At 42.5% G+C, this 12171-nt stretch overlaps 1 long non-coding RNA gene across 1 annotated transcript in view; it reads left to right on the top strand.

Annotated features, from left to right (window-relative positions):
* Positions 1-12171, top strand: part of LOC125483029 — a 43305-nt gene that overhangs the window by 15160 nt on the left and 15974 nt on the right. The gene's annotated exons all lie outside the window — the stretch shown is intronic.

Below are 12171 nucleotides of genomic sequence, written 5' to 3'. Positions count from 1 at the left end.
TTAGCTGTTTACCTTTTGCTTCTCTCTCCATGGGTAGTGCTAGACCTGCTGAGTATTTTTTGTTTTTATTTAAATTTGAATCAGACTGGGAATCTGAGCCAGACCATATGGAGATCCATGTGGTCCTGGGGCTTATTGACCTTTAGATTTTCTTTCCCTTTTAATACAATGTTACAGAAGGCCACAGAATTGTTGCTCTCACTCCCAAGTGTTTTGTTTAAATAGGACAATAAATTTGTGATGCTTCAGATCCACTTAGAAACTTGAATTTTGCTATTTCTGAGAGTTGTGTTTGCATGAAAATTGAAGTACATGTTGCAGGATTTACAAAGAAACTTTCTAGAGACTAGAAACAGACAATTTGTCCCTCCTAACCCAACCCTATAAGCACTTCCTTTTATTAATTTTTCCAACCTGAATTCTGACTGGTGGTGGAAGCAGATGTAATGATGGTAATACTTGAAGAAACACAACTTCCAGGGCAATGAATAAAGTGCATGGAAGTGCAACAAGCTGGAAAGCTCTGCCAAAGAGCCAGCACAGACACAAACGGGCTAAAAGGCCTCCTGTGCTGTGTCAATCTACTGTGGTGGGAGGGTGAGTCTGTCTTTAACGTGGTCAGAGATCACCAACAGAATATTTTGAAACAAAAACAAAAAGCAAAATGTGCTGGAAATACACAGCAGATCACGCAGCATTAGTGGAAAGAAATAGTTAATATCAGATCGATGAGCTTTCATAAGGAAGATTGAAAGTAAGTGTTTTTAAGCTGGTGGAAGGGGGATGGGAAACGAGATGAACAAAAGGTGAGGTCTGTGGTAGAATGGAGGGCAGGAGAGATTAAACAATCATAAAATTAATGACGGAGGCAAAGGGAGGTTTGATGGGAATAGCAAAAGAACAATAGTTGTGATGAAATGAGATGTGACGAAATGCATCATAAAGGGATAAAGAAAGAAACAAGCCAACAAAAGAAGGCACACAGAACAGGATGGAGGCAGAAGACCTACAGTCGCTGAATGCAACATTGAGGCCAGAAGGCATTAGAATGCTGAGTGAAAGATGGGGTGCCGTTTCTCAAGTTTTCCTAGCGCTGCATTGGAACACTATGGTAGACGGAAGACTAGAGGATCACAGTGGGAGAAAAGTGGAAAATCAAAATGTCAAGAAGTTGGAGATATTTTAAAAAACTTCTTGTGAAGTGCTTTCAGATGCAGCAATATCATTTTTGAAAAGGGCTAAACCTGTTTGAAATTAAATTAGTAACTAATATAGTTATTCATCAAGTGCATGTCAGTCAATATTGATTTATATTTGAAAGATATACTAACCCATGATCTGTATAACAAATCTCTTGAATTTCAACGCTTTGTGTCTTCAGTTAAGAAATATTGGTGGTTGCCATGTCTGATTTAAATTTTCATGGGGGCCAGGAGGGAAAGTCTAGTGGGTCAACAGTGATGAGAAACAAGTGAATTGGAAATTGCAAATACAAAGTAAAGAGATTGCTGGGACAAAAACAGAATGCACTAGAAACACATCTGCAAAAGAACATTGGCACTTATAGCTGTTTTAAATGTGCACACGTGTACACAGTGTAGTGGTTATTATAACTGTCAGACATACAACTGTAGTGCAGAAGAAATGGAAAAGACGCAGTATACTTTTAATAGTTCCTTGAAAATCTAGCTCTCAAAAATCCAGAAGTCCTTATTCCTAGAATAATACCTGGTGTTACTTTAACAGTGCCATGAAAAATAGAGGATGTTTAGTTCGAACTGTCTTCTATAAATGTCTCCTCAATTTAGCTGTTCTGCAAAAGGAAAGAAAGGTAGTGGAATTAAGTGGGACATGTGCCAAATATTGGAAGAGATGGCAGGTTTGGCCACCACATTGCTATCTAATATTGTAGTAGATGGAATTCTGAAACATCTACCCATACACCCTCCAAGTGTTACAAATTTGTTGCTGAATTCCGGATTGCGAGAAGTATTTAAAAGTTCCCACCCATAACCTCGGGTATAGTTCTCAGGAATGAATTGGCAAATATTGGTAGGATTGATTCATGAGGAGAGTTGTTCAAAATGAACTTCTTCAGTATCTGCTCCTGTGAGAAAATTGTCATTTCTCATATGTGCGGTCCCTGACAAACATGATTGGAATAGAAGTTCATTAAACTGTCTAATTTGTTATGCAGCACTGGTACTTAATGAGCAAGCTAATGCATTACACTGTTCCTTGTAATTGGGTATCAAATAAGAACTTCACTATCCAGTACCAGCACCTGATCTGAACATATAATTACAGATAATGTGAAGAAATAAATTCTCAGATGAGCAAATTGATAACAAATTTTGTTCTGAATATGTTGGCTTTGGACTCAACTTCTCAGCAGCTCCATTATTGCTTCTCACTGCTCCTGTGAAATAGTATTGCTTGAGTGTCACTCATCACCAATGGGGAGAGTGGTGATAGAAGGCCAGGTGGGGTAGTGATGGCCTAGTGGTATTGTTACTGGACTGTTAATCCAGAGACCCAGGGAGTGTCCTGGGAACCTGGTTTCAAATCCCACCATGGCAAATGGTGGAATGTAAATTCCATTTTTAAAAAAAATCTGAATTAAAAGTCTAATGATAACCATGACATCATTGATTTCTAATGACCTTTAGGGAGGGAAACTACCATCCTTACCTGGTCTGCCCTAAATGTGACTCCAGACCCACAGCAGTGTGGTTGACTCTAAATAACCCTCTGGGAGATGGGCAATAAATGCTGGCCCAGCCAGTGACACTCACATCCTGTGAATGAGTTTTAAAAAACCATTGACTCCATGAGAGGCACTCTTTGGTCTGCCTGAAACTCATTGGTTTTCCAGTGTAAAGAGTGGACCTCCACTGGGTGTTGCAGTCTGGCACATTTCATGATCCAGGACCAGGTGCTGAGGCATGCATTAAAGCTTGGTCTTTCCCCACCACGCCCCATCACCCAAGGTCTTTCTGCCAAAGTATAATGGGGGTGTCCATTCCTGGGTCAGACCCCCTCATTGCCACAAAATGCAAATATATTCTTCCTGAATGAGTTAAAAATGCCTTTGTTATTTGCAACTGCATGGTAGCTCTGTGGGATTTAATGTTCCAATTTTTTTTTGGGTTTTTTTCTCGTTCAAAAACTTGTACAGAACAGAATAACAACCTTTCTGTGTGTACTTATGTATGAATTTGTTATGAACAAAGTATATTTTTGCAACTTAAAGAAAGTACAAATCTTAAGCCTGTCCTAAATAAATCACGTTGAGGAGCTTCTGTTTTAAATGTTGAGTGGAAATCCTCACTCGAGAAATGCAGGCTGTGGACTGTAACACAAAAGCAAAATATTGTGGAGAGTGAAAATCTGAAAGAGAGGCAGAAAATGCTGGAAGTACTCAGCAGACCAGGCAGCATCTGTGGAGAGAGAAACAGTTAATTTTAAAACCTTCAAATCTTCCTTCAAAAACATTTTCAGACAAAATTATACATTGAGCCCTATAGGCAAATACTCAGGACAGGGAACCAAAATTTTATTTATTTTCAACATGTCTTAAATGGGAAGAGATCTTGAGAGGGGTTCCCAGATCTCAGAGGCTAGGCAGCTGAGGCAAGGTGGAGTGGTTAAAATCTGGAATGTATAAGAAGTCAGAATTGAAGGAGTGCAGATATCCGACAAGTGTAAAGTTAAAGGAAGTTAGAGATAAATAGAGGTAGCAGTTTCAAAAACGAGGCTGAGAGTTTTAAACATGAGGTGTTGTAAAATCAAGAGTTAGTGTGAGTCTGCAGTTTAATAACAACAGGGAAGAAGCTGTACTTAAACTGTGTACGTGTGTTTAAGCTTTTGTATCTTCTGCCTGATGGGAGAGGTTGGAAGAGATTATAACTGGGGTGGGAGGGGTCTTTGATGATGTCAGCTGCTTTTTGTGGCAACGAAAAGTGTAGGTGGAGTCAATGGATGGGTGGTTGGCTTGTGTGATGGTCTAGGCTGTGTTCACAACTTGCTATAGTTTGTTACGGTCCTGGGCAGAGCAATTGCTGTACCAAGCCATGATGCACCCAGATAGAATGCTTTCTGCGCTGCATCTGTAAGAGTTAGTGAGGGTCTTTATGGACATACTGAATTTCCTCAGTCTCCTGAGGAAGAAGAGGCATTGTTATGCCTTCTTGACTGTCACATCCAAGTACGCGGTCCAGATTGTTGGCTATCGTTACTCCCAGGAACTTGATGCTTTTGACCCTCTCCACCTCAGCTCCATTGATATACATAGGGGCGCGTCCTCCTCCTTTCTTCCGGAAGTCGATGATCACCTCTTTGGTTTTACTGATATTGAGGGAGAGATTGTTATCTTTGCACCATGACACCAAGCATTCTGTCTCCTTCTTGTATGCTGTCTCATCATCGTTTGATATCTGGCCTACAACAATGGTGTTATCAGTGAAATTGTAGATGGCATTTGATTGAAATTTGGCCACACAATCATGAGTGTACAGGCAGTACAGTAGAGGGCTGAGTACGCATTCTTATGGGGTGCCGGTGTTGAGGATTATCGTGGAGGAGATGCTGTTGTCTATCTTCACTGATTGCGGTCTATGAGTCAGGAAGCTGAGGATCCCAGTTGCAGAGGGTGGAGCTGAGTTCTAGGTCTTGGAGTTTGGAGAATAAAATAGTTGGGTATTATAGTGTTGAAAGAGAAGCTGTAGTCCATAAGTAGAAGCCTGATGTAAGTATCCATGTTATCCAGATGTTCCAGGGATGAGTGTAGGGCTAGGGAAATGGCATTGGCCATGGACCCGTTGCGCCGGTAGGCAAATTGCAAGGCATCGAGGCAGGCTGGGCAGTCAGAGTTGATGTGAACCATGACTAATCTCTCAAACTACTTCAAAATTATGGAGGTCAGAGCCACCAGTCAGTAGTTGTTGAGGCACATTGCATGTGTTTTCTTTAGTACCGGGAGATGGTGGTGGTCTTGAAGCAGGTGGGGACTTCAGATTGTAGCAAGGACAGGTTAAAGATGTCAGCGAATACTCCTGCCATTTGGTCTGCACAGGATCTGAGTTCACAGCTGGAGACTCCATCTGGCCCAGTTGCTTTTCTTGGGTTCATTCGCAAGAAGGTCAATCTGCAGCAGTCACTGAGGGAACAGGTGCATCCAAGGCTGTCAGGGCAGGTGATACCGTTCCACTGGCATTCTGCTCGAACCAAATGTAAAAAGTATTGAGCACATCGTGGAGGGATGTGTTTTTTTCCGCTATTTGTTCTGCTTCATTTTGTATCCTGTTATGTAGGCCTTGCCACAGACAGCGGGTGTCCGTGTGATTAGTTTGGGCCCCTAACTTTGTCTAGTATTGCCTTTTGGCATCTGTAATAGCCTTGCAGAGGTCATATCTGGTTTTCCTGTAAAGTTCTAGGTTGTACAACTTGAATGCCGTACGCCTGATCTTCAGTAGGCAATGGATTTTCCGGTTCATCCATGGTTTCCGGGTGGGATTGACTTCTTCGACACGCAGTCCTCTATGTACTTGCTAATGAAGTAGTGGCATACTTGTCTAAGTTGGCTGCTGAATTCTTGAATATGGACCAGTCCACCAATTCCAAGCAGTCCCTAAGAAGCTGTTCCGCTGCCTCAGACCAGCATGTACTACTTTCTGTGCTAGGTCCTCACATTTTAACTTCTGCTTGTAAGCTGGGAGGAGGAACACAGCATTGTGATCTGATTTTCAAAACTGCGGGACAGGGTATGGAGCAGTAGGCATCTTTGATGGTTGTGTAGCAATAGTCAAGGATGTTTAGCCTTCTGGTGGGACAGGAGAAGTGTTGATGGCATCTTGGTAGTACCCTCTTGAGGTTGGCCTGGTTGAAGTTGCCAGCTATGATGAATAAGGCCTCAGGGAATTTTGTCTCCAGTGCCCCCAACTGTTTCTTAATATCATGTGGAATGAATCGAATTGGCTGAAGATTGGCATCTGTGATACTGGGAATGACTGGAAGAGGCCAAGATGGATCATCCATTTGGCACTGCTGCCTGAAGCTTGCTATGGGTTATCTTTTGCACTGATGGGCTGGATTCTTCTGTCAATGAGGATGTGGACATTTGTGGAGCTTCCTCCTCCAGTGAATTGTTTAATTGTTAACCGTCATTCATGACTGGATGTGGCAGGACTGCAGAGCTTAGATCTGATCTGTTGGCCATGGGATCACTTAGCTCCATCTGTCACTTGCTGCGTAACCTGTTTGGCATGCAAGTAATCTTGTTTGGTAGCTTCACCAGATTGACACCTCATTTTCAGATATGCCTGATGCTGCTCTTGGCATGAACTCCTCCACTTTCCATTGAACCAGGGTTGATCCCCTGGCTTGATGGTAATGGTTGAGTAGTGGTTATGCCGGACCATGAGGTTACAGATTGTGTTAGAGTATGGTTCTGCTGTTGTTGATGGTCCACAGCGCTTCATGGATGCCCAGTCCTGAGTTGTTAGATCTGATTAAAGTTTGGCCCAGTTAGCATGGTGATAGTGCCACACAACACGATGGAGGTGATTCTCGATGTAAAGGTGGAACTTCGTCTCCGTAGGGACTGTGCAATGGTCACTCTTACCAATACTGTCATGGACAGATGCATTTGCAGATTGGTGAGGATGAGTCAAGTATGTTTTCCCTTCTGATATCCTTAATGCTTCCTTGTGCTAAACATGGTCCCATTGTCCTTGTATAAGACCAAAGGTCAGCTTACTGTTCAGTTTACTTCTACTGGATATGAATTTTAGTCTTCTGAGATGGATCGTCAGGAACAGTTTTTTGTGAAGGAAATATAATATTATATCAACTTGGATTCCAGTATGTCAGATTTCTGGCCTTCAGATACCTGCCACAAGAATTACATAGACCTCAATATTTATAGGGAGGAATGCAGAGGGAAATCTGTCAAGGCTGGGATGCAGGGCTTTTGCCGCATTTCTTGGCAGGCCCTCATTGTAATATTTTTCTGCATTTCCAGTGGAACTGGAAAAAATGCAAGGCTAGGCAAACTTTGGGCAGGAAAACCAGCAGCAGGAGATGAAATGGAGAGGCTCTTAGGGACAGTCCTCAGGAAATCCTAACTACAGGCAGAGTTCATTTGGATGGAGTTGTGGGATCAGCGATCTTGATCATACGGCAGGGATCAATTGGGTTGGGCAGGGGACAGATTGGCTATCATGGCAGGACCGAGACTAAAGTTATTGAGGGTGATGTACACAGCAGGATACAGGTGAACCATTGTACCCACATCGCCTGACCTAGCTATGCCATTAGAATGTTTCCTGCATTGAATCATGGAGCATGGTGCTACTGATATCCCTAGTAACTGACATCCATGCCACATGTCTGACAACGACAGATTATTTTTTCCCATTACTAGGAAGAGTAACTTGTTGTGGCTCCTCACTGTGCCTCAAGTTATGTCATTAAATTGAGGCTTAGGCACTGCTGTGACTTCATGCTGAGCTATCCCTTGTCTTGGTTCATTCTCCTTTGTCTTCCAAATTTTGTTAAAATAATAATTAAATAGCTGTATTAGATACTGTATTAGGTGTTCCAGACACACTGAAAATTTTTTCTGGGTTTCTCAGTGGTTAGCAGTGCTGCCTCACAGCGCCAGGGACCCGGGTTCAATTCCACCCTCGGGCAACTGTCTGTGTGGAGTTTGCACGTACTCCCCATGTCTGCGTGGGTTTCCTCCCACAGTCCAAAGATGTGCAGGTTACGTGGATTGGCCATGTTAAATTGCCCATAGTGTCCAGGGGTGTGTAAATTAGGTGGATTAGACATGAGAAATGCCGGGTTGCAGGGAAAGGGTAGGGGAATGGGTCTGGGTGGGATGCTCTTTGGAGGGACGGTGTAGACTTGTTGGGTCGAATGGCCTGTTTCCACACTGTAAGGGTTCTGTAACACCCTCATCCACTTTTCATCCCTCATTAGGATATTTTCTCTGTTTACCCTATCAACCCATTCATTCCAGAAAATATCTCCATAACCATCTCTGTTTTAGAGGAACAAAAGCCAGCTTGTTCAACCTTTTCCTGATAGAGTATATTCTCAGAGATCTAGTGTTATCCTTCTGAATGTCAGTCTTCACCCAATTTGATCCACTCCACATGATATCAAGAAACAGCTGGAAACACTGGGTACTGCAAAGGTTATGGGCCCTGACAACATTCTGCAATAGTACTGAAGACTTGTGCTCCAGAACTAGCTGCATATCTAGCCAAGCTGTTCCAGTACAGCTATAACACTGGCATCTACACAACAATGTGTTTAATTTCCTAAGTGGGTCCTGTCCACAAAAAGCAGGACAAATTCAATCCAGCCCCATCAGTCTATTCTTAATTATCAGTACGGTGATGGAAGGAGACATCAATCTTAATCATCATCTTAATATCCATCCCCGGGAATAACCCAGTCAGCGCAGAGTTCTGTTTTGTATTGTGTCCCTGTAGACAGATCGGCTTTTGATCTCCAGATAAAGTGAATAATTCCTCAGGTGACCAGACCCAGTGTGGCAGCACAGCAATACTGAGAGCAGCATGTAGCTGATGACTAGATTCCTCCTTATGATGGAAAGGGAGCATTGCTACTACATGCCTTGTTTCATTTACCATGGTTTTACGTTCCATCCAGGTTTAGTGCTTGCCAGACCCTTACAAACCAAACCCAACTACCTGTAGTTAGCTTGAGCTGAGAGTGAAGGGGTCAAGGGATCAGTTTGCCCACTCCAAAAGAACATGACCTCACTTGATCCAATTTGCATTGATTCCTGAGACCAGTTTGAACTGATCACAGGTGTTCATTAGTCTGCACAATATGAGTGGTTCGGAGCAGAAGACAGCAACATCATCCCCGTACGGGGATGCTTTGAGTGCCTCTGCTGCCTGGGATTGATATCCCTCTTATGCTCACAACCTTCCTGACAGACTTGGCAAAATTGATGCAGCGCGAGAACAAGATAAAAGAGCCAGAACAGCCCTGCCTGACTCTGGATTTGATCAGAAAGCTTCCCATGCATTGATTGAAGCTGCACTATCTATGTACAACAACTGAACCTTGTTGCTGATTTGCTCTCAGACCCTGTTTTGGGGAGCACATCTATTATGTAGACATACATATTTTGTCAAAGACTTTTATTTTTTGTACAGTTTGGTGACGCAGATTCTATGCCCCTATTTTGTACATTGTTGATCATATCTCAATGAAGTAGAAGACTGTCAGAGCTCTTCCTGCTGGGTACAATGAAAGGTGGATCAGAGTGGATTACCAATTCCAGAACTGATTCGACCTAATTGGCAATGACCTTGGACAGAGTTTTGTGGTCCACATATATCTGAGAGATGGGCCACAGATTCTTTCTTACTTCTCCCTATTGTTAATGACAGTGGCGATGCCTTTCATCATGGATTCTGACATGCAGCCTCCTGAAACATACACTCTAGATACTTTTGGTCTTCTGTCCCATTCTGAATCTTGCTCAGAAGTACAAGGAGGCAACAGTCCATTTGGATAGTATCACCCATAAGTATGTTAATGTCTTGTATTTTGTCACATTCTGACTCAGTATTAAATGTACCCTCAATTTAGTGTCCTCTGCAAATTTTTAAATTATATTTTCTCATAGTTTATGAAAATTATGAACAACATAGTGCTAACACCAATCATTTCCTTCCTTTAATTAATCTTGAATTGCTACCCATAACCCCTACTCTTTGATTTTTGTTTCACAGTCATGTTTCTATCCACCCTGTTGCTTGTCCCCATTCCATTAATTATAACCTTAATCATGAATCTATTATTGATACCTTATTAAAAACATTTTGAAAATCTAAATTTATTGAGTGCATTAATCTTGCCTAGTTTTCCTGTTATTTCTTCAAATAATTCAAGAAGATTAGTTAAGCTTGACCTTCCTTTTGAAATCCATGCCAACTCTCTATTATAATTCATGCTTTTATGTGATTTTTTTTTTTTGCTTCTTTGAGTAAAGTTGATTATCTTCCCAGCACCAGTATTTTCTAAGTGATCTATGGTTCCCTGGGCTTTATTTTACACTTCTTTTATAAATATGGGAATGACATCAATGTGAGATAATCTGCCACCAATATAAAGTAGTCATCAAGAAGTCCAATTAGGAAGAATCTTCTTCATCCAAAGAGTGGTAAGAATGTGGAATTTGCAACCACTGGAATTGGTTAAAGTAAGTAGAATTTAAGGGGAAACTAGACAAGCATATAAGGGAGAAGAATGGTTGCAACAAAAACTGAAATTGCTGGAAAAGCTCAGCAGATCTGGCCGCATCTGTGGGGAGAAATCAGAGTTAATGTTTCGGTCCAGTGACCCTTCCCAAGTTCTAAGAAAGGGTCGCTGGACCTGAAACATTAACTCTGATTTCTATCCACGGATGCTGCCAGATCTGCTGAGTTTTTCTAGCAATTTCTGTTTTTGTTTTTGATTTCCAGCATCCAGAGTACTTTCGGTTTTTGTTAAGAATGGTTGTAAGGTTGAATTTAGAGGACAAAAGTTGGGAGAAGACTGAAGTGGAGCATAAATACTGGTATGGCCTGGTTAGGCTGTACGGCCTGTCTCTGTATTGTATATTCCATGTAATGATGTGCGGATTTCATCTCTCTCAACACTAGAGGGTGCTGCTGGGGCAGTGAGTACTTGTTTGAAGGGCCAGTGAAAGCACAATGGGCCAAACGGTCTCCTTATGCATCATAACAATTCTGTGATTGTATGATTCTGTACTGGAAGACTGTAATAGAGCACTATCCTAATTTCACACAAAATAACACGCTGAATAAATGCTAGAATACCTCATTTGGACCAGGCAGGTTCTAGCCAAAAATTACCACTTTCTCCACAACCGAATGCTAAAAGGTGCAAAAATAGGCCTTGCAACAGGTGCAGGGACTCTGGGCCTGCAGCACAATAGGGAGATGAAGCAGAGGCTATACGCAGGGCAAACTCTGTACGAAGCACTCTGCCAACTTGGCGCTGGACTCTTCCATGGTCCTTGACAAGTGACAGGAGGCTGTCTGGTAAAATAACAGTGCACCCAGCATTCTTGGTATGCATGCCCCATAATATGCTCCATCAAGGTTGTTTGAGTCCAGACCCAGTCTCAGAAACCCTCCAAAAAGACTCTAGCTCTGCAATAGACTCGGAGGCTTTAAACTTACTTCTCCTTTTTTCCCTTACTCTTTGTTAGTCATAAAACTGAACTGACTCACCAATGACACCACCCCCCACCACTCTCTGCTATCTTATACGACCAACCCCACATCCCCCTCTCCAACCTGCCAAGATCAATAGCTATGGTATTGTTAACAAGAACTGGGTGCAGTGCACCTGAGGGTTGGCAAGGTGAACGTACTGCGACCATCACATTCATGGCAAAGCCTTTGAAAAAACACAAAGGATAATCTCACAGGTTCTCTTTGCCATCTTTCGTTTATGTATGAACCTAAAGCTTTGTGCACCTATTTCACAATGAATTTCATCAAATATGGATGATGAACACAGACTGCTGCTCACATTCCTCACTTTTCTTTATTGCAGGAGAGAGTGCAAAACATTCGGGACAGGCATCAAATCTATGTCATTCTGCTTGCAGCCAGTGGATGAGGAAGCCATGGCAGTTAGGGTGGTAGTAGGCCAGGCAATCACTGAAGGAGAAATGGGAGTGCAGCATAGGAGGGTGAAGTCATTTATGTTGTAATGCTGAAAATGGCTCTGAGCTGCTTCTATATTTGAACTTAAAAGTATTTCATGGTAAGCAAAATTTGAGTGTGTCTGCAACCATTGCCACCAATGTCCTTTGCTCACTGAAGTCTTATCTCTCTTGCAGGGGCAATGCTGGAGGTGCAGTAGGAGCCAGGGGTTGAGGTATCTTAAAGCTGAGAGGAAAGGCAGCACCTTGGGGAAACCCCGAAACATGAGATGAGTGCATCCTCCACAAGGGCAGATACATTCCCATTAGTGGGGCTTCGATTGTGAGTGGATTGGGTGGAACAATGAAGGGCATTTCACATTGAAGCAGGAGCGGTTGTCAAAGTGACAGCTAAGGGTAGGCCCACAGAGAGGACTGAGGCCAGCTCAGTTCGATCCAGATGCTCA

The sequence above is a fragment of the Rhincodon typus genome, chromosome 4 (genome assembly GCF_021869965.1).
Source record: "Rhincodon typus isolate 14 chromosome 4, sRhiTyp1.1, whole genome shotgun sequence".
In the NCBI taxonomy this organism is placed as follows: domain Eukaryota; kingdom Metazoa; phylum Chordata; class Chondrichthyes; order Orectolobiformes; family Rhincodontidae; genus Rhincodon; species Rhincodon typus.
Note: the sequence above shows the minus strand (reverse complement) of the source record. Positions and strands in the feature narration are given on the sequence as shown.